Below are 22644 nucleotides of genomic sequence, written 5' to 3'. Positions count from 1 at the left end.
AGAAAAGGAATATTCAACAAAGAATAAACAAACTACAACATGATGTAACACCACGAACGAATCGCCCAAACATAAGAAAGAAGCCAGGCACAAAAAGGACACATGCTGCGTGATTCCATTTCTCTAAGGACTGGCTGTTGGAGGTCAGGACCACGGCTGTCACAGGGGTAGAGTCAGGGAGCGGACACGAGGGGCTCTGGGATGCTGGCTGTCTGTTCCTTGATTTGGGTGCCGGTTTACACGAGAGTGTTCACCAAGCTGCACACTTCCGATGTGTGTACTTTACTGTGTGCATGCTCTATTCTAATAGCTGTTGGAAGGATGCAGTCATTTTAAACCTCATCAGAAAGAGTGTCCTTAAAGGATGTCTCAAGTGTCCGCATGTAGGCCCCTGGAGGAATCCATGAGCGATGCGGGATCTGTCCACCCGGTCTGCAGCGTGACCTCAGGAAGTTCAGACTGACATGGGATGGGCGAGAGGTCAGCCGGCCCCGCTCAGGGCTGGCGGGGTTTCGGGAGCAGAGCCTCCCTCTCTGATGGTCACACTGTCGGGGCTGGGTCATGCCTTGGGCAGATGTACACCCAGGGCCAAGGCCCAGCCCGTCCCAGGCCACATGCCCAGGCCTCGCCAGGCCTCCTCAGACCTCTTGCTCCCGACACACCACTGCCCACTGTGTGAGCGACAGGTCCAGGTTCCGTGGGGCCTGAAGCCTGTGCGATTTGGGCGGGGACTCTTTAATGGATCTACAATTAAGCAGAAGGCCGTGGAAGGGGCTATGCACGCAGGGCCCCGAGGCACAGCCTCTGCTGAGGGGGTCTACACTGGCCAGGACGCCAGCTGCCTGCCCCGACACTGGCCCACCCCAGAATGACCTCAGGGGCTTTCCAGAGCCTGCTTCAGCTGGGGCCATCAGTGTCATTCCCTACGGGCCAGCCAGGCGGTCACCCACAGGCCCCACAGAGAAAGGCCATTCCCGAGACGGAACCCGCTCTGCCATCTGACCTGCCTGCATCCCTCCTCCACCTCGCTCTCCCCAGCCAGCTCCAAAGCCTCAGAAGACAAGCCCTGCCCGTTCACCTGTCACCCCCACTCATTGCTCTGCTGAACACTTCAAACCACAGGAAGGGACGTTCCTTCTCACACTTCTGACTAGATGTGATCTCACCGGTCGCTGTAGCAGGAGTGTACCAGGGAGCTTCAGGGGGAGGCGTGGCTGTTTGATCAAGGCTTTGTTCTGTGAGCCCCTCAGGTCAGAGCACGCCCAGCAAGACACTAGGGACAGCACAGGGAGCCATCCTGGGTAACTTCCAGAAGGAAGCACAGCCCTGAATCCTCACCTGCCCCTTCACAAAGCATTATTGCCTCTGACGGTTTCCCTGCCTTCTCCTCCCAGCTTGCCACTAAGCAGTCTGTTTGATCTGCGCGTGCTCCTTCTTTTGAATATCTAATTTGAGTGAATCGCAACAATCTGAAAACAGGGAGTGGGGAGGGAATTAAGTTTGAGCAATTACTGTGTGCAGGTACCATTTTTTTTTTTCCATGTCTGGGCAAAGGCAACGTGTTGTAAAGAGTTAACAGCTTTTGGGGCGCCTGGGTGGCTCAGTCGGTTGGGCGTCCGACTTCGGCTCAGGTCATGATCTCACGGTCCGTGAGTTCAAGCCCCGCGTCGGGCTCTGTGCTGACAGCTCAGAGCCTGGAGCCTGCTTCCAATGCTGTGTCTCCCTCTCTCTGGCCCTCCTCCGCTCACACTCTGTCTCACTCTCTCTCTCTCAAAAATAAATAAACATTAAAAAAAAAAAAAGAGTTAACAGCTTTGGAGCTAGGTGGAGCTCGAATGGACCCTGGCAAGGCTCCCCTCACTTTCCCATCTGTAGAATGGGAACAACAGTCTTATTTTGAGGAAGAGATAACAGACACAAAGAGCCTGATACAGCAAGGACCCAATAAAAGCTGGCTGTTATTTTCATAAGCTTCTGTACGTTTCACTGCACAAGAAACAGCTATATGCTAATAGCTGTATTCTGTTCATGCTTCACTTACCAATGTCTCTTAGCGATCATCCTGCGTCAGAACGAAGAGATCGAATTCACTTTTACCTGCTGCGTGTTATTCCTCAAGATGGAAATGCCAAAGTTTGCTTAACCATTTCTGGATTGTTTGGGTTGTTTCCAATTCTTTGTTGTTCTGAACAATGCTGCAAGGGACCTTTCCACCCATGCCTCACTGGACACGTGAGCAACTGTTCCTCTAGGACTGATGCCGGGAAGGGAAACTGCTGGGTCTCAGGGGGTCCTAAATTTGTCTCACAGGCTGTCAAGTGCCCTCTAGAAGGAACGCACGGCTGACACTCCCCCGGCAACCGAGGAGAGGGTCCACTTCTACCCATCCTGCCCTTCGTTAAACTTCTAAGTCTTTGCCAATTTGATGACTACTCCCTAGATACTAAGAAGGTTGAGGGGCTTCTTCTTATGCTTAACGTACATTTCCTTATGTTTATCTTCTACTAATTAACCTATTTGTTACTTATTTTTTTAAAAACTGGGCACTCTCTTCCTTTGTTTTGTCAAGGTTTCTGTCCTTCCGGTGTGTCACATATGTGAGACATGATGCCACTCCCAGTCTGTTACTTGTCTGAACGTTGTTCATGGCATCTTTTCCGTACAAAAGGTTACAGTTTTACTGATGGCTGCAGTCTACTTTGGGATGTAGCAAAAATCAGCGGGAACAGAGACTGAGAGAGACACAGTTGGATCGGGGCGGCAGGGGTGGGTGATGTTAACGGCAAAATCAGGGGCTGGGAATTTCCATGTAAAATTTCTTCAGCTCTGTTCAATGTTTGAAGAGTTCTGTAACAAAAAGTTCAGAAGAAAAGTATGCAATCCCGATATAGTCGAGCGTGTCCATCTATGGCTTTCCCATTCTGTGTCTTGCTTAGGGATTCCCGTGGCAGCCGGAGGGCGGGGGTGAATGAAGGAGTTCACTCTCCTAAGTTGGATTTTTTCTTAATCCGTTCTAGAAGCATTTTCAATTTGCTTTGATAAAGCCTATGAAGTATGGATTTAAATTTCTGCTCCCGGGGCGCCTGGGTGGTGCAGTCGGTTGAGCGTCCGACTTCAGCCAGGTCACGATCTCGCGGTCCGTGAGTTCGAGCCCCGCGTCAGGCTCTGGGCTGATGGCTCGGAGCCTGGAGCCTGTTTCCGATTCTGTGTCTCCCTCTCTCTCTGCCCCTCCCCCGTTCATGCTCTGTCTCTCTCTGTCCCAAAAATAAATAAACGTTGAAAAAAAAAATTAAATTTCTGCTCCCTATAACCTATTACTTTAATACTACCCATAGGACAGTGAAAAACAAACTAAATTCCCAGTTGTACTTGTACCTATTTCTGGACTTACGATTCTGATCCAATGCCTGGCTGTAATTGCTCTATAACATGCTTTAACATTTGGTAGGGCAGGCCTCCCACCCTCACCACCACCCCCTCCCCCCCCCCGACCCCGCTTCACCGTCTTCTTTTGCAAAGCGGTCTTGGCCCTTTGGTGTTATTTTCTCTTCCACGTGAATTTTACAATCAGCATAGAGAATTCCATTAGAATCCTCCTGGGATGTGGAGCGTGACTGATGGCACAGAACTGATAGGTAATAACACTCATACGATCGCGAGGAAAGGGGATGGTGTCTGCAGAGGGCCTGAGCCACGACAAGCGGTCAATAAACAGGAGCGGCTATTATTACTGTAGTTGTTGCTATAAGCGGGGAGAGGGTTGCTGGGGACACGCTGCACCCACCCCGTCTCTTCTGGCCCCAGGAAACATTCCCTCTCGAAAACTGTTCTTAGATTGCTTCCGAGCCCATCCCCTTTTCTGCACGGGCCATGGCCCCACGAAAAGAACTTTGGTTCTTTTAGGTCTTTCCCCATGTACCCTCCCTCCAAGCGAGCAGCCCTTCTCACACCCAGGCCAAGACGTCCAGCCCAAAAGTCCTTCCTCAAGCTTTCCCTCTAGACTTGGTCTACTTCTCCAGGCTCCCGAGTCCACACGGGGCCTGCTAGGGGCCCAGGACCAGCTTGGAGATACTGACTCAGCCTCTACCCTGCTCACACACCGTCTGCTGACAAGACGCGGCCCATCCCTGTGCCCAGGTCCCAGCTTGGGAGGGAGCTCGCGTGCACGAAGTCAGCCCCCATGCCAGGCACAGGCACCAGCTGCGCTTTACCCAGCATGGACCCCAGGCCCCCACCAAGTCTCATAGGACCCGCAGTGGTGGGCATCACCTGGATGAGGAGACAGGCTCCGAGAGGAGAGAGCGTCGGGACAAAAGTGGGGAAGCTAGGACCCAAAGCCAGGTCTGCCTGACATCCCTCAGCCCCATTCCTCCTAGGGAGGACTGGCCCTGGGACCAATAAATATCCCTAAGAAAGACATCCCCCCCCCCCCCACGGCCGGAACAGACCGGCACAGGGGCCTCAGGCCCTAGCTGGGGTGTCTCCGAGCACCCCTCCCATTCCTTTTTCTTCGCAAGGACAGCAGCTGCCACAGCGTGCAGCTGTTGACAAACTAGTCAGCACGCTGCCGAGGCGTCTTTCCAAGCTGCCTGCATCCTCCTGAGCAGAGAGATACCTCATTAGCGTGCTATATTTCAGCCTCGAGAAAACAATGCATGCCAAGAGACCATAAACAACAAGTACAAATGCTACAGGTCATGGATGATAGATGCCGCCCGCAGACGTTCTACATGGGCCCTGCTTACACAGACGGGAGTGAGGCCCGCTTCCGGGCACATCTGTCTTTCCCCAAACGCTGACGCAGGAAGAAGCCAAGCACAGTCTGTGCTCCACATGCACACGGGGGCCCCGGCTCCCTGCCCCCCACCATTAGCCTTCTCTCCTGACGGGTGAGCTATACTCTTCTCTGACGACATTCAGTATCTCCAGCCTCTCGCTCTTCTACTCTGGCTACTGGTTCTTTCGTTTATTATCATAACTTTTTTTCCCCCCACCGCTTGCTACAGGTCCAGGAATTTTTCTCTTTGAAAAAATAAAGTTTCAAAACACGCCAGCCAATTTCTGAAAAGAGCTGGCCGGCCAGTGGAGAAAGCAGGCCAAAGCCAAGGCAAACGGGCTGTCGCACAGAGCTACTGAGCCTCACAGACTGGGCTCTGTTGACCTGAGGGGCGGTTCTGGAAAGGAGGCACCGAGGGTTGAATGCGGTCACTCTGGCCCTCTGGAGGCCGGCTGGGATGGTGGCCGGTGGCCCGGAGCCCTCTGGAGTGGGGACAGACAGGCAGGAGCTGAGGGCTTCTTTTCAGGGTCTGCAGGCGGTGGGCTGCACAGGATGGCTTAGTGCTTCTTTGGTTGGAGCAGCCTCCAGACAGAGAGGTCTACGGGACCCAGGCAAGGTGCTGGGGCAGCTGAGGACCCCAGGCGGTCTACCGAAAGGTGACTGTGAGGAGACACGAAGGTGTTCGCAGTGGTCACATGCTCTGCAAACAACCGAGATTTTACATCCCATTTTCCAGTGATGGGGAGGGAGGTGCAAGGGTACAGTCTCCCTGGGCAGGGGTGTGGTCAGATGAGGGGCCCCGTGAGCCTTGACACTGGAGGGCTGCTCACAGCCCAGCCAGCCGCAGGCATGTCAAAAAAAACACCCTGCGGGCCATTAAAAAGGGGGCCAAAATGTAGTCTGGGGACCCCTGAAGATCCCTGAGACCCTTTCAGGAGATCCACAAAGTCAAAACTATCTTTATGCTAAGATGTTATTCGGACAGTGCCGGCTTCCAGAGGCTACCATGGAACAGATCAAATGCTGGAAAGATAAGAGATTGCTACCTTCATTAGGCAAGACAGTAAAGAGGTGTGTAAAATTGGAGACCAATGCCACTCTTTAATGTTTTTGTTGTTTGGGAAAATATTTTTCACAACATGTTATGGGTTATTTTCAGTAACATGAAATGGGCTTATTACTATTATTTTCAAATAAATTTAAAATATTTAAATTTCTCAGTTTTAATTTCTAAATATCAATAAATCCATATCAACGGATATAAACTCCCCGCCCTCCTGAAAAACTCTTTGGAGTTTTCAATACATATCTTTTTAAGTTTATTTATTTATTTTTGAGTGAGAGAGAGAGACTGGGACAGAGAGAGAGGGGGGCGGGGGGGAGACAGTGAATCCCAAGCAGGCTCTATGCTGTCAGCACAGAACCCGGTGTAGGGCTCAAACTCATGAACCGTGAGATCATGACCCGAACCGAAGTCGGACGCTTAACCGACGGAGCCACCCAGGTGCCTCGGAGGTTTCAATAATTTTTAAGAATGGAAAGGGGTCCTGAGACCAAGAGGTTTGAGGATTGCAACTTTACAAGAACTTGAATGGCAAGGGGTTTTGAGGGGGCAGGATGCATCGGTGGGTGAATGAAGTAACAAATACAATACAATCTCATTTTGTAAAAAGGAACGTGGGCCTTTGTGTGTAATATATGGGCACAGAAGACTTGCCAGCACCTGTTCCAGAATGTTACCGCTAGCCTTTTCTGGGTGATGTTTCTTGTCTGTCATTCACGTAGACTACTACTGCAATCAAATGAAGTGCATAATTGATGTTTAAAGTTTAGTCTATCATGTTCTGAAAAGCCCACTGAGTAGTCTTTGAACAAGTACCACTTCTGAGCCCTTACTCTGGGCCAGGCGCTGTGCTGTATGTTTCAGGGACGTAGGTTTATTTAATCCCAACGATAGCTGTGGATGATCAGCCTTGCTTTACAGATGAGAAACTGAAGGTCAGGACAAGGCTTAGCATCTTGTCCACGGTCATGCAGACAGCAGGTGACACAGAACCAGGACTCCAGTCTGGGCCAGTCGGTCACCAGAAGCCTGGGCTCCTGACCACTGGGCTAGGTGGCTTTCCCTGCAGGTCCTGGGGCTCCGGGAATGGCAATGTGCCAGAGCCTGCACCTGGGGTCCCTTGGCATCAACAGCCTGTCATGGCTGAGCCTGCCATGTGGACTTCACGTCCGGTGGGCAAGGACCCAACTCTCTTACATGCACCCTGCAGCCCCTGTGTCTACCCCTGGACTAAGCAGGTGACTAATGGACAGGACCAGGCAGCCACAGCACCTCAGCAGGGGTCTGTCGTTGTGCCCGGCCCCTGGGGGAGCTGCATCTGCTGTAGGCTGGCTTACTCCAGCCACCACTCTCTCTTCGGGGCGCTCACCCCAGATCAGAACACAGACCGGGTCTCTGTGGTCATAGCTGAAGGGTTGACTCTGAGCACAGGTCTCTACCCTCACCTCCCTGACCACAGATGTGGGCATAGAGGAGGTCGAGGGGGTTGGAATGATGGACTCAGGTCATGCACGGCCTCCTCCAGCCGTCGGTCTGCCCGCCGATGACCACCTGGCACACTGACAAACTTTGTGCTCCCCTCCCTGCTTGCACAGGAGGTTCCCTGGCTCCTCTGCCTCTGGCACTGGGCGATGCTATCTGCCTGTGCTCACCCTGGAAGGCCCGGAACCCTCCGTTGCTTCCTGAACCGGTGTGCTTGCAGTGGGAGTTGAGAAACATAATAAATGGGCCCAGCCCCGTGTGCAGCACCTAATTTGCAATAATATTGAAGTCTCCAACAATAACTCATTTACTCTTATAATAAATATATAAAAAAAGACAAATTGCTACATTGAACATGCATTTTCTTCACCGCAAGTAGCTGCTACCCCAGGGAGAAAGCCCTGTGCTGCTAACTAATAGTAAATCCTTTGGAAAATCATGTGTCATAATGATGGACAACCAGGGAAGGGGTATTAAATAGATTTAGAGGTTAGCTACTCTAACAAGAACAAAAGACGTCCTTTGCAAACCTGCACCTATAAGAGCACAGATCAGCCTCTGATTAGCACTCACCTTCTGACAGCCCAGGTGCAGAGAAGGAAAGAAAAGTTTCTGTCCTGGGCGGGTGTGGCTGGCTGGGTGTCAGCACAGAGGCACTGGGCAGAAGGAGTGTGGGGGCCGCCTGGGTGTGTGCGGGCTCCAGGAGCAGGGCTCTCCAGCTCTGCCAGGATCTCTAGAGGGAAAGCCTCACCTCCATTTCCTTCAGAGAAGAAGCCAGCCCATTCTATGCATCCAGGAAGCAAAATCTCAGGGAGCACCCAGAAGGCCCAGCTTAGTGCAGACGTGGGATATGCAAGGAGGACGCTATCTCTGGGAAGAGAGCCTTGACCTTGGGGTAAGGCTCTGATGGGCAAGCCCTGGGGGCACCAGCCAGCCTTGGCGGTGGATGCTAGGCAGGGAACACTTCCTGCAGGAGCTGAGCTAGTGTTAAAGCCCAGTGGCCCGGGCCTGAAGGACAGAGCTGGGGAAAAAACTGCCTGGTTCTCCCGTTAGTTCGGGACTAGTATGGCCATGAGTCATTCTTTCCAGTCTGTTTCTCCAAGTTCCATGATTTGCCTTCCTCAATTTGGGAATCCTAGTCTCAAGGACGGGGTTGACAGCTGTGTCTCAAACCCCCAAGCAGTCCCTTCCCGCTGTCTGCCGTTCTCTGTATGAGTCTCTGGTGTGACAGAGGAGGACGGTGACCATCAAGTAGGTTGTAGGACTTGCGGAAAATGCCCAGGCTCTGGGGCTCCAGGAGCTGGGGATGGCCCTCGGGCAGGAGCGGGGTCTAGAGCCGGCACATGGCATAGCCACTTGGAGGAATCACGGCCGAGTCACCTCGGCAGTACTTGGAGGGGCAGAGGCACAATCTCACCACAGGCGTCCAGGGCCGCCGACCCACACCCTGCCCCCCAACGACAAGCTGGCACTCAGCTGACAGTGGGGTGAGTCAAAGTCACCTGTAATGTTCAAGTTCTGGTACAACACGAATCTCCCTACAAACCCCCCGGGGGCCGGGGGCCAGGGGCCCGCTCTGGTCCTGTGAGACCCGAGCCAAGTTGCTCCCAACCACAGAACTCAGTTTCCTCACCTGCAGAATGGGGGAGTAGCTCGGACACTATGCACCATCCCTACAGTTCTCACCACTGGGTTTGCTCACTCGGTCAACGAATACGAGTAATCTACAGCCCTGAAATACCCCATAGAGACAGAGGCGAGTCCACGAAAACAGAAAACAGTGTTGCAAACCTCGTGCTTTCCTTCAGAGCGTGACCCTCTCCAGGCACCAACGAGCATGTGCGGGTTCTGCAAACCCACCTTTGCCGACACGCACAGGCGCCACTCGCACTGTTGTGATAGACTTTGCTTAAAACTCCGTATTACGTAGTCTTAGCCCAACACACTTACACGTTTTAGGATTTGGAGATTTCCCCCAAAAACCTTAGAAAGAGAAACAAACTACTAAACCAAGCGGAGAAAGCCGGGGGCGGGGGCGGGGGGGGGGGGGGCGGTGCGCTGCAGTCTGGAGCACAGGAGGGGATGTCCTTTCACCTCTGAAAATAGGCTCGCTTACATTTCCTTCCTTCCTTAGCTGCTCCATTCCTCTGACTTCAAAATACAAATACAGATTTGATTTCACGGCGCTTTATGCTTCTGGGATTGCCAAAGTGTTCCTCCGCTGGCTTCCAGCATCTCACTTCTGGAAACCTTTCTATAGTTTCAGCAACACTGCCTGATGATTGATGACTATTTTGTGAGTGCTATCAGTTTACTATTTTAACCAATATATCATAAATCAGGAAGAGGGATGCTGGGTCCAAATGGAGAGTGTAGCTTTCACTCATTACCTGGGAGGATTATAGCCATTTCATAAAATCCATTATCTAGGGAAAGGATCCTATTGGCGGGGGCCAGCAAAATTCATTTCATGCTTCAAAAGTTTGTGATGGGGCTGGCTAGAAAAAAAAAAACTAAATTGTTTGGAAGGTGGGGATCATGATTTGTTTAAAAACCACAAATGGCCAAGACTGAGCTGTGTCCATTATACCCAAATGGCACTTCGTACTCAAATGCTGAGGCACCGTCAGTCCCAGGGCCCAGCCCCCTGACCACAGCCGTCCCAAGTCTCACCAACAGCCTGACAGAGCAGGAAGTGCTGCTCCCTCCCTGCCCCCACTCCAGTCCAGGCCAGGGTCATGTCTTCTAGGCCCGGTCGTGGTCCCCTCCATGGCCTCCAGTCCCGTCTCAACATGGCGGCTAGAGGGGTTTTCCTACACTACCACCTGGTCGTGTCCTTCCTGCTGCTCCGAGGATGCCTACGACATCAGGTGGCCCGTCTCCTTGCCCCTCACCAGTCCTGGGGTTGTGACTTCTCTCCCCCACGCCCCCCACCTCCAGAGGATGCCCACACCCTGCTTCCTCTGTCAGGAATGGCTTCTCCTCCAGAATCCAGGGGAGGGCCCTCCCAGCTGACAGCTGCTGTTGCCCTATGATCTACTACTTGAGGGTTTCCAGCCATTTCTCCTTTAGCACGGTCACTCTGATTTGATTTGTGGTCGCTGTCCCCGTTTCCCCAAGGCAGCCACCAGGAAGGCCTTACCTCCTGACCTAACTTTGTTTCCAACTGGTGAAAGGAAAATACCAATGTCTGAGGAACCAGTCCCGGCAAGGCAGGGGGTCGAGGGGGGCCTCCCTCCCTGCCTGTCCTTCTCCTGAGACTGTTTGTCTAGCCAGGTAGCAGTTTACAAGGCCTTAGGGGCAGCACCACCCCACTGGGACAAGTCCCCTCGCTTTTAGAGCCCCAGGGGTCCCCTGAAGGCCAGGCCAAGCAAGGGCTTCTGGGAAGCCCAAAGAAGGAAGAATCTAAAAGAGGTTTTACAAAAAGGGCAGGAGGAAAGAGGAGGGATGATGAAGAAAAGTGTCTTCCAGATTTTGCCAAGCCTCTAGAACATTCTTTTTGAGTATGACTTTGTTTCCTTCTCTCCTGAAAGCAACGTTCCCCCAATTCATTCCTCATGTGAAAACAGCACCTTCCCCAGGGAAGCTCAGATTTAACACACACGTGTTCCTCAGAGCTGAGGCTCCGCAGACAATAAAGATTCTTGTCTTCGAGTCCTCCTGGCTGCTAAGACCACCGGGAATTGAGGCGGTGTAGACTGAGCTCTCAGAAGCTGGGCTTTGCCATGTTTCAGAAGAAACTCGCAGTTCAAAGTTCTGGCTGGCACCCCAAGAGTTTGAGGGGCCAGGAGTAGTGCGTCTGTTGGGAGCGGGGAGCAGGGGAAGACAACGCTTGTGGCCAAGGATGTGAATTCTCTCACCGCCCGCCCCCCCCTCCAACCCCATCAGTCCCCATCCGGCAGCCTGAGTCACTTAACTTTCCTCCAGTTCTGTCCTTAGGGTCCAGGGTCCTCCCCTCCCTCCTCCCCTGCCCTCCCTGCTGTGACCACCAGCTCCCTTCCCCACCGCGCACCGCCCCTCCCTCCCTCCCTCCCAGCCGAGCCCCTGCCTCTGGAGCTGCAAACTTGGAGCGCAGCGGACTCGGACTCGGGGAAGGCGCGGGGAGCAGAAAGCGCAGGCCAGGCCTGTGCAGACAAGCACGGCTGCCTCCTCATTTCCACTTGAAGCGTGGCAGGAAAGCTACCTTTCTCCTTCAACTTACCCTGCGTGGCCGGGAGGGAGGAGGGACCCCGCCTGATGGGGCGGCAGTGCTGGGAGGGCACCGGTCTGGAGGCCGCCGAGAGCCGTGGGATGGAGCGGCGGGAGGGAACATCAAGTGGCCGCCGGGAGGGAGGGGGCGGGCGGGAGGTGGGGCCGCATGAATCATTTATGACCGGGCGGCGGAGGGTTTAGGAAACGCTCTCTCCCTCGCTCACTAATGTAAAGGCTGGGGATCTGGCTGTGGCTGCTGGGCAGTAAACCTTCTTGCTGGGAGAAGTGGCCCACCTGCTTGTCCTCCAGGGTAGGGGCTGTCCCGGGGAGAGGGTCCAAAGCCTGGGTAACCGTGGTGCCCCGAGCTCCCAGCTCTGCAGCCCCAAAAGAGGGCCAGGGTGGGACCTTAGGGACATCTGGACCTGAGGGCCTGCTGGGTAAGATGGGGAAATTGAGGCCCAGGGGGGGGAGGGTGACCTGTACAAGGTACACAGTGAGGCTGTGAAAAACTCATAACTGCCCCCCCCTTCACAGCCTCTCCCCACTATCTCCTGCCTCTTCTGGAAGATTACCTGGTTCCCTCTGCAGCTCCTTGCAGACACTGAGAGCCACAAAACGAGGGAGCAGAGTCCCCGCAAGCAGGGTGGCCCCTCACACGCAGGGGTCACAAGAGGACCTGACTCCATCCCCAACAAGCTGAAATGACACTAATTGAGTTTCAGTCTTCTGAATGTGAAATCCTTTTCGGGCTGCGGAAGACCACTCCCCACCCTTCCTTTCCCTTTCACAGGAAGGGGGGACATGGCAAGCACCCTGGGCAGGAGTTGCCATCACACAGAAGGTTGGAGCCTAGGCTGCTCGCTTTGCAGGGTGGGGGTTCACCAGGTGAGGTCCGCCAGGAGCCCTCATCCTGCTCAGTCTCCACCCTCCCGCCTCCACCCCCACTTGCCAGGTGCTGAGCCAGGAGGATAGTGTATTTTCCGCCAAAGGAGCAAGAGGGTTAGAGGGGTCAATATCATTGTCACCTTTACCACTCTCCACCCCCAGTGACATTCTGTACCCTTTTTCCCCTTTGGTCTCAAGGCGTGGAGAATAGAATAGAATACGAAAGCAGACATTCATTAGGTCCCCAAAAGGGAGGTTCTGCCTTAAGTCATGGAATTAACATAAGTATAAGATGCTTGAACTCTAACCGGGCACAGAAAGGGAGGGGGGAAGGCCTGACCTGGAGGAGGAACCAGCTACCCCCTTCCCATGCCCTGACCCACCCTGGCCCCTGGCGCTCCAAGCCCTCCCACACACACCTTCAGGAGCACAGTCTGAGGCCCTGAAAGCAAGACTGGTCTCTTACAGAGGGGGTGGAGCCTAGGGGACCCACTCCTAAGCCAGGAAGCAGCCCAGGACTCCATGGCTTCCCTCTTTTTTTGAATGCACTGGTGCCTCCCTCGGCATAAGGAACAAGGAGTCATCAAAGTCCAGGCAGTTCTGCCCTCAGGCACAGGGTGTCAGGCTGGACTCAGCCCCCCTGCCCCTCGGCTCTCCCCTTCCTTTGAAGAGGGGTGCTGGGTCTAGGGAGAGGGTCCGACCTGCCTGCGCACACCGAGAGCGTCTGGCACAGAGCACAGGGCCAGGTCCCCTGCCTAGCAGGATCTGGGTCCCCTGGATCCCAGCGTTTGAACCCCACGCACTTCCTCTGAGCTGAGTCAAGGCTGCTTCCTGCGGAGGGCAAGCTGGGGAGGAGATGGCCAAACCAGACGCTACTTGGGGAGTTGCAAAGGGGTCAGAGGTTTGTTTCAGTCGATTACACAAAGAGCTCATCCCCAAACCTCCTAAGTCAGCAAAACTAAAAAGCAGACCCCTTCTTGGGTGGTACTGCCTCAGATGGCACCACAAAGCCCACAAAAGGAAAACAAGGGAAGTGACCCAAACTTTGCCTCAGTCTCAGGGGAGCGAAGGGCCCAGGGAGGCTTGGAGGCTGGCGGAACAGCGCCTCTGTCCCTGTCCTGAGGGAACCCGTGCCCAGAGTGCACACTTCCCTCTTGGTGTTGAGGGCACTTCGGAATCGTGACCCTTCCAACAGCTCGGAATCGTGACCCTTCCAACAGGAGTCAGGCGGCAATTGTGTGGGTGGGGGCAGGGGGTCACATGGAGACAGTTAGGAACCGGCCTAGCAGCTCTTTGCATGCGCATCCAGTGAGATTCCTCTCGGGTTAGGGCATGTGGCCATTCTGGAGCCTCCAAAAGTAGTACCATTACACCTTCAGGCATTCTAGAAGCTCAGGCTGCATTTATCCAGCCCTCCCCATCTCCCAGCACCCACTCCTGATACGACTCACGGAGGCAAGTGAGGGTGGCCCGAAGGGGCAGAATCCCCGACATCATCAACCTTCCCCTCGGGGCTTCCGTTCAGGGCCCAGAGTGGGGGGTATCACTGACACGGAGGAGGCTGCTTTCGGGGCCCCACAACCATCTCCAGAGACACTCCTTCCATGCAGGCCTTCCTCACGCAGCCTTGACTCTGAGCTCGTTCTCCTTGGCCAGGTTTGGGGGAGTTTAAACAAATCCCATCTGTGACTTACGAGTGCCCCAGAGGGAGCAAAAGCCATGCTGCGTTAATGCCTGCCACAAGGAAGGGAACGTGGAGACACCCGCAGGCAACCTACCTGTCACCTCTGTCTCAGATATGCGGACACTCAGCGGTCTGCACAGAGCAGGACTCACAGGCCCAGAGGGTCATTTCAAACTGCCCGAGGGAGCCCATAACAGAAACAGCAAAAGTGGGAGGCACAGCCTGGCAGCGAAACCAGCCTACCTCTGTGCTCTCTCCAGGCGGGTGCAACCTCCCAGAGTCACATTCCCCAGAAGTAGCCTCCCCACCTCCCTCCTGTGTGTGCAGGCCCCGCAGCGGCCTCGAGGGTCCTCGACAGACCTCCTGTCTCCACTCTACCCTCAGAGAGCCTCCTCTGACAGGCTCTCACCCCGACACCAGCTCTCCACACCCTAGAACCTGGGCTCACCAAAATCTCGTACATGATGTCCAAATCCAGTTACTAGCCATGAATACCTACCCATTTCTTCCATCACCTCCCATATACAGGTCATTTTGTTGCCCGACTGGCCTCTACATTCACCCTAAGATGCCTGCAGGCCCACACCCTCCCCCCTGCCCTTGGCCCCTCTTCGGGCCTTCCTGGCTGGGCCACCCTGGCCTCACTCTCCTGTGGCTTATCTGTGCCTTAGAAGAACGTGGCATATCAGAGCCTTCATTTTATTCTGAATACAGGCAGTTCCCGCTTATAAATGAGCTGTGTTCTCAACGTTCTGCATTTTGTAAGCCGAAGATTTGAAACTCAAGTGTTTCTTCTAAATAATGTACTAAATAATGTATTGTGGGTAGGTTTCCAGGTTAACGTGCAGCCGCCGAGGTGACCCATCATGTGGCTAGAATACGGCATGTTTGCAGTTAAAACCTCTATTTTGAAACTACAGCGCTTAGGAGTTAAGCAGACTGAAAGCCAGCAAGTGTTCGATTAAAACAGAACGAAGACTGGTGTGTTACTCATGTTGAGTCCCGGTGGTTGGAGCAAAGCAGAAAGTCATCGTAAAAGCAGGGCTGGCTGGTGTATACTCTTGGGGTTGGGGGAGGGGAGAGCACGGATGGGCAGATGGTCCTGGCCGGAGCCTAAGTGGGTTGGGGGTACAGCGGGGGAGCAGGTGCCTGCCAGAGAAGTATCTGTGATAGCTCTTCTCACAGGGACTCAAAGCAAACCTGGGACTTCCCGGGTCGTCCAGTGGCCCCTCTCCACACACCAATGGGCATACTGTCTTCTCACTGGCCTGCTGACCTCATGCACGAAGACCCCTCACCAATAATAAGGCCATGTTGTGAGCGGTCTAAGCCAAGTCCTCCAACAGCCCAGCCACAGCAAAGGCTGCACGTAGGGCTCCAATCACTTTGCAGCCTGAAGAAGCAGGTAACTGTGAGCACCAATGAAAACCAAAGCTCACGCTGGGAGCTGACAGCCAGCCCCATGGCTGCTTCCGGAAGCCCTCTCTCGCATCGTACCCACAGGCAGCTGAGGGGGCCCGGAAGGCCTCTCTTTCCACTGTGTAGGGATGGATGGGAGACCGGGGCTGCCACCAGAGAGCACAAACACAATTTACCTTCTCAGCTCTAAGACGGCCTGAGCTTGCTGCCCTCTCTGAGCCGGGGCCCTCAACACTTGATCCGGGTTGTTAAAACCCCCTCATTCATGACAGTCAGCACAGACACCCGTAAAGCAATGATGAGCCAGACAGCCTGCGTCTCCTCAAAGACCTGAGAACAGGGCCTTGGCCCACCTGCCCACCTGCACGCTAAGTGCTCACAGCAGACCCATCCCAGCTGCAAAGGGATTCCAGCGCTTTCCAGCGCTCGCACCTCCAGCCAGTCGAGCCCCGGGGAGAGACAGAGACAGAGGCAGCCGGGCAGACGCTGCTCAGGACGTTTACAAACAAGGAAACAAGAGTGTTGAAATCACACGGCCAGCTTGGTGGCAAGAAAGACACGAGCCTGGACTGCCAGGAGGTCCTGGAGAGCGAGGATTGCCGTGTGTCTAGCACGAGGCCTGGCACCCAGCGGCTCACTGGCAGAGTGGCAGGTGAATCGCATCCCTCTGTAAGGAGGCATCTCCCCTGTGTGGACATTTGCTCATTCCATGAACATTTAGTAGATGCCTTTGGGGCCAGAGCTCATTCCAGAGCCTCCTGCTCCCTCTGTGGCTCCCCTCTCATGTAGAGTCGTGGACTCGGGGGACCTGGTTTCCCCGGGCTCACGCTGCAAGGCACAGGTAAGCAAGAGGCTCTGAAGAGCCAAAGAAAAGGGTGGAGGTGTTGGAGAGAATCAGGAAAAGTGACCATAGGAACCTCCCCAAGTGCCGTGGCCCCTAAGCTAAGGGACCATCTGGCCATGGGGACGGCTTCCCTTTGCCATCACAAGCAAGTCACTGCAGGCTTGCCTGCCCAAGGCGGGCACCTTTTGTGACTTGTTCCCTTTGGGGAGAAAGAGGCAGAAAAAAACTTGCACACGGGGCCACGTCACCCCTTCCGTGGCGGCTGCGCATCTCCGTGTTCCTCCTCCCCATCTGGGGTGGCTCGCCCCTTAGATGTATAATGAATCAGGCAGTCGCTCATTAATAAAAAATGACAAGCGATCATCTCATTGAAATCCATCGAGCTGCCAGAGCCTGCAGACACAATCCCTGCCTCGCTCTCCGATTCCTCTGTGGGCCGGCGGTAATGAGTCTGTGGGGTGCACGGGCCAGCGAGTGGCGCTTACCGTGCAGGCAGGCAAGCCACCTTTCTGCGGTGGGCGGCCCACCGTGCCTTTTCATCTGCATTAACAAAGGAGCTCAGCTCGGCGGGGCCCCAGTTCCCCCCAAGTCAGTAAGGCAGGGGTGTCACCAGGCTGCCGAAAGCCAATCCTGCCCTTGCATCCAAAATCCACTGCATCATGTACCCAAGGGGGCCTGAGACCCAGCCAGACTTGGAGACTAAGCCATTTGGATGCTTTTTTGTCTTAAAAAGCAAGGGAGTGAGCAAAAGCATTTGACAGGATGGATGGTACAGGGTGGTTGGTCCCCAGCCCTAGGTCTGGCACCAAGACGCCCTCCTCAGCTCCTTTCACCGGGAGCTGAATCACAGGGAAGCCAGGCCCTGGTCAAGGGAAACACCACCTCCAGGAAGCCTCCCAGGATGCTCCCACAGGCCTGCCAGTGCATTCGTTGTTTTATGCTTACTTTAGCATTTACTACATATGGGGCCCTGTGTCCACTGTGCTGTTTTACAATGTTGGAGGCTGGTAGCCTTGACCGCAGACAGCCCTGGGATGGCATTCAGGCTCTGCCCCTCACAGGTTATGTGGCCTCAGGGATATCAGGGACCTGAGTTGTCTCATTTGTACAATGGGTGATGAAGCCTCTTGTGTAGAGAAGATGAAATGAGGCCACGTATTCAGAGCCACGTATTCACCCCATTATTGTACCATGAATGACAGCTGTCATTGCTGTAGGCACAGGTCTTGAGGCTCCTGGACCATAAGGGCCGAGTGGTCTAGCCCTTGGCCTTGCTTGAGTCAATTACACCAGGATCACCGCTGCTGTGTGCCTCCTGCACGTGGGAGTTGCATCTGGGGCCATAATAATGAATCAGCTCCAACTGTCACGACCATCCTGGGAGGCAGGCAGGTACGGTTACCCCTACAGGACTAGAAGTGGGGTAATTCGCCCAGGGCCTCAGGGAGCTGGGTCATGGAGCCTGACTCTGTCCTTACTGCCACGTGTCTCACACTACCGCTGTCCTTCCACTACTCTGGAGCCCTCCATGACTCCCTAGTAACAATGCAGCCGGGCCCAGGCTCCAGGATGAGCCCTGCTTGCACATACCTTTCTCGCAAGACCTTCTTCCAAGACCAACGGGTTACACCCGGGCCCCTCGCACATCTTTTGACACATTAGCTGCCTGAAATGCCCACCCCGGGGCCTTCCACATCCATCCTTGGCCACTCCTCCTTCAAAACCGGCCACCCGTCCAAAGTGCCCTGTGACCCCTCCCGGTCATGGTGACTATTGCTGAGGTCCACTCCCAGAATCCTGACAGTGGGCTGAGTCCCAGGGCAGCCCTCCGAGCTTCTATAAATATCAGTGACAGCTGCTGGAACAGAGGCAGCTCCAGGGCCTGGGCCGGGGGCTTTTGTGAATCTCAGGACCCATGATGAAGGCAGGGCAGGGAGGATGCGCCCCACGGTGCAGGCTGAGGAAGACGGGATGTGAAGTGCCAACATTCACGCAGCTCTTTGGCGGCCCTGGGAGCAAAACCATGCCTTGGAGCATCTTGTGGCGTTGAAGGAGACAGAAATTCCCGCCAACGGTTGACCGGGCCAGCCTCACGCTCACCTGTGAATCAGGAGGTAAATCTGGACGCCGCCCTGGCCCACTGCCATTGCCTCCCGCCTGGAGGACTTTAACAACACCGCCCCCCACCCCCACCCCGCCCTCTCGTGCTCACCAGTCTATTCTCTGCACCACCCTTGGCCACCATGATGAGCAGACAGGGCAGGGCGAGGCTCACGTTGCTGTATGTGCTCTGGGACTGTTACCACGTGTCCTAGGAAGTATGTACAAGTTTTCAATAACAAAAAGGGGGATAATCTGCAGGGTTGTTGTGAGGCTTAGCTGCCTTACTCATCACTCATTCATTCATCCAACACGGCTTCCGGCTCTTGTTTCAGGAAACAGCCCGTTTCTACGAGAGGGGAAGGGGCACCAGAGGGTTCTGGTGCCAATGGCATGCAAGACGAAGGAGGGATAGAGCAGAGAGGGCTCTGGACCCCCAGGCTTCGGCTTTTGCAAGCAACTCAGAGTATGACCTCAGGGTGTGCCCCACCCCCCCGCCCCCGGGCCTGAATGGCTCACCTTTAAAAAGGACAAAGGTTCCTTCCATCTCTGATGTTGCCAGATATTTGGGAGGACCCAGGGGGAGAGTCCCTGAAAATAGCAAGTAACCCGGGAGGCCTAGCCCCAGGCACCCTACTTTGGAAGACTGATGAAGAACGCCCTTGTAATGAAGCTATTAACCAGGGTATCTTGGGGCACAGAGAGGCCACACCCCACTCTGCTGTGCCTTGGCAGAGCCTGGCACAAGCCCAAGCCTCGTGCAGAGGCAGAGCCAGGGCAGGAATGCTCCCTCCAGTCCTGCCTGAGCCTGGAACACGCCAGGAGACGGCCCATTGCAAAACCCGGGCCTCAGGAGGTGGAGTCTGCACTACATTAAGAAACACTTTCCAAATGAGATAATTATTTAATAGGTAATAAATGGAGTCAGGGAGGGGGCAGAGGGAATTCAGTCCCTGGCACTGCATGCCTTCCCCGGAGCTGAGCCTCTTACCCTCCCCTCCTAATGCCTTTTCAGCCAAGCTCACCTCCACCCCTTGCCGGCTACTGAGAACCAACCCATTGGCCACTGGGCTGCACAGAGGGCCCACAGCAAAGTGCCAAGCTGAATCCAAGCTGCCCTGTCCTCCGACAACTCAACAGCTTGTCTCTTCCCCGTCCTGCCCTAGGGACTACAGGCTCCAGTAGGGAAGACAGCAGGATTCAACAAGACAAAGGTGGGGCCAGGAGAGGGCAATAGTCACAAAACTCAGAGACCGCCCATTGTTGGCCCCGAAGTCTTGTCTCCTCAGAAAGCTTCATCTAGCCCTGCTTATTTCAACTCAACAAAGTGGAGGTGGGGGTGTCAATGGAGGCAAATCTATGGACATGGGAGAGGAAGGAACAACCACATGCCAGGGACCATGTGGAGCGCCTACATGTACATTTAACCGCACAGGATGTTTATATCTTGTTTCTTGATGAATAATGACACTGAGTCTCAGGGAGGCTACGTGACTTGTCAGGAACCAATCCCACTCTTGCCTGGCCTCAAAATTTGCGCTCTTTCCACAGCAACAATGCTCTGCACCCCTCCTCCCCGACCCTGAACATTCGGCAGGTGCTCACTAAATGTGAATTCCCTTCCTACCTCAACCACTGCAGACAGACACAGGCAATCCCAATCTCAAAGACTTCAAGTGTCTCTAGTAAGCCTTCCCTCAGCCCTCCTCCAAGGAGAGCTCTAAGAGAGGCACAAGAGAACTAGAAGCAACCATGACCCTGAGTGGAGGGGCTTACAGGCTGAGAGTGAGTCATGAAAAGAAGTCCAATCATAAGAAAATGGTAAGGAGGGTTTGCAAGGGCCAAGAGTCATGATCAGGCTAGGAGTGCAAAAAAGAGATTAAAAAACAGTATGGGGGTAGTTGTCCACGGGGGCTACATTGACAAGGTATGGTCTGGATGGAAATGGCTGGAACATAGTAGGGAACTGATAAAAAAAATGTCGGATAGATGGGTGGGTAAGTGGATGGATGAATGGGTGATGGGTAGGTGGAAAGATGGGTATTTAGATGGATAGATGGGTGTTTGAATAGATGGGTGGATGGATGGATGGATGGATGGATGGATGAGAGGGTAGATGGATGGATGTTTGCTTGGATAGATGCATGTTTGAGTAGATGGATGGATAGGAGAGTATATGGGTGGATGTGGATGGATGGGCGGTGGATGGATGGATGGGTGATGGGTGGGTGGGTAGGAAAATGGATATTTGGATGCATAGATGGATGTTTGAGTAGATGGATGGATAGGTGGGTGGATGGGTCAGTGGGTGGATGGATGGGTGATAAGTGGATGAGTGGGTGGGTGAATAGACGGATGGATGGGTGGGTAGATGGAAGGATGGGTAGATGGGTAGGTGGGTGGATGAACGGTGAATAGATGGATGGATATTTGGGTAGACGGATGTTTGAGTAGATGGATGGATAGGTGGGTGGGTGGGAACTCTGTATCTGGGCATTTCCTCATCTTTCTATCTTCAGCATTCCTCTTCGCCTCACTCCTCTTTCCTCTCTTCCACGGTTATCTCAGCTCAAGTCTTCTTGATCCTCCACAGGCAGGTGCCCACAGAGGATGGACAGTGGCTTCAAGGACTAAGACTCACCACCCTGCATGTCTTGGAATGCATCACAAAGTCTTCCACTGGTCTTCTGACTAGCGCTGCCAAAAGGCATGAAGGGATGAGCTTTTCCTCTCAGCCTTCCCCTACCCCATCTTCCACAAGCCCTCGGCCCACACCTTTATTACCTCTGCCTGCCCAGGCAGCTCCCACCTCGATAAAAATCAAAGCGCCCCCGGGCCCAGTTCAACTCAAAGAGAGCCTATTCCCTCCGGGCCTGAAAACGATCCGGGTCCACCAACGGTCCAAGTTACCCATCAGAGGCCTCTCTGGCTGGGGTTTTTATCCCTCTTCCAGTCACACGAGGCTGCTTCAGATGCCCCTGAGGAATGCACTGAGGCAGCCAACAGAAGCAGCCCAGGAAGATGCTGGTGGGCAGATTAACGGGAGCATGGGGGACAGGGAGGTATAATGGCACAGGGCTCAGGATCTCAGTACCCTGAAGCTCAAAGGCTCCTGGGATTCTTGGTGCTGTGGGGGTGTCTTATGGGCCAGTTCCTTTACACTGCAGCTGGGCCCAGGCACTGCATAGCCTAAGGGCAGCAGAGATCCAGGGAGGGGGCAGGTCCACTTTAGAATGAGGTCCCCGACTGTCCAACTCTCTCCCTGGCCCCCCTTACTGCCCGCGGACTATCATGCTTCCTGACCGAGGAGCAGCTTTCCAAACCCTGACAAACAGGGGTGGCCCAAATCCCAACCTGGGGCCTGGTGGGAAAGAGCTGAAAAGGTGCAATCATGGTTCCGACTCCGGGAGGCAGCCACCAGAGCTCACCCTGGTCTCCATGTGAGATAGGTATCCTGTCAGAGGCAGGCACCCTTCCTCCCTGCACACTCCTGGCCGCCATCACGCTGGGCGCTCTGAGGAAGCAAAGGGAGCAAAGAGTGGAAGGAAGACTTCTTGTCCAGACCGGGCAGAAAAGAAGTCCGGATGGTGAGCAGGGAGAGCTCAGGCTCTGGAGTCAGCAGCCCAGTGTTGAGTTCGAATGACACGATCCTGGGTAAGTAACGCACCTCCTTGAGCCTGGATTTCCCTTTCTGGAAAATGGGGACAAGCACAGTGACTCTGCTGTTATCACGAGCGCCTGCGATAAGGCGGGTCAAAGTAGGTGGTGCACAAGTGGCAGCTGTTATTGCTGCAAATAACATAATTGACTTTCCTTAATGAACTTAATAGAACGGACGCATGCCTTAATGAGAAGGGAGGTGGTCCAGCCCAGAGGGTAAGAGCAGGAGGCTAGGGTCAGACAGCCAGGTCTGGAGGCCTGGCGTTGCCACTTACTACTGGACCCCAGTCCAGTCACACCACCCCTCTGATCTCGCTTTCTTCAATTGCCCAACAGGGATCATGAGACTATTTTCTAGGAATGGCGGGGGGGGGGGGGGGGGGGGGGGCGGCGCGGATGCAATAAGCAAATGCATGTAAAACACAGCCGTGCCTGGAGCCTTAAGAAATGTTAGCTTGTAGCGTTTTTATCATCTGCATCTGCCTGGGAGGCTCCAGGCCTTCTCTGGATGCTGCCTGGGTGGGAAAAGAATGGCACTC

General features: G+C 54.3%; 1 protein-coding gene across 3 annotated transcripts in view; it reads right to left on the bottom strand.

Moving 5' to 3' along the window:
* Nucleotides 1-22644, bottom strand: part of GLI2 (GLI family zinc finger 2) — a 259960-nt gene that overhangs the window by 110340 nt on the left and 126976 nt on the right. The window contains exon 1 of one of the 3 annotated variants that reach the window (XM_047873109.1): nt 11524-11627. The exons of the other annotated variants lie outside the window; for them this stretch is intronic. The gene's annotated coding sequence lies outside the window, so the exon portion shown is untranslated. Of the gene's footprint in view, nt 1-11523; nt 11628-22644 lie in introns of those variants that run through there. 3 annotated transcript variants of the gene reach the window in all.

The sequence above is a fragment of the Prionailurus viverrinus genome, chromosome C1 (assembly GCF_022837055.1).
Source record: "Prionailurus viverrinus isolate Anna chromosome C1, UM_Priviv_1.0, whole genome shotgun sequence".
Lineage (NCBI taxonomy): Eukaryota > Metazoa > Chordata > Mammalia > Carnivora > Felidae > Prionailurus > Prionailurus viverrinus.
Note: the sequence above shows the minus strand (reverse complement) of the source record. Positions and strands in the feature narration are given on the sequence as shown.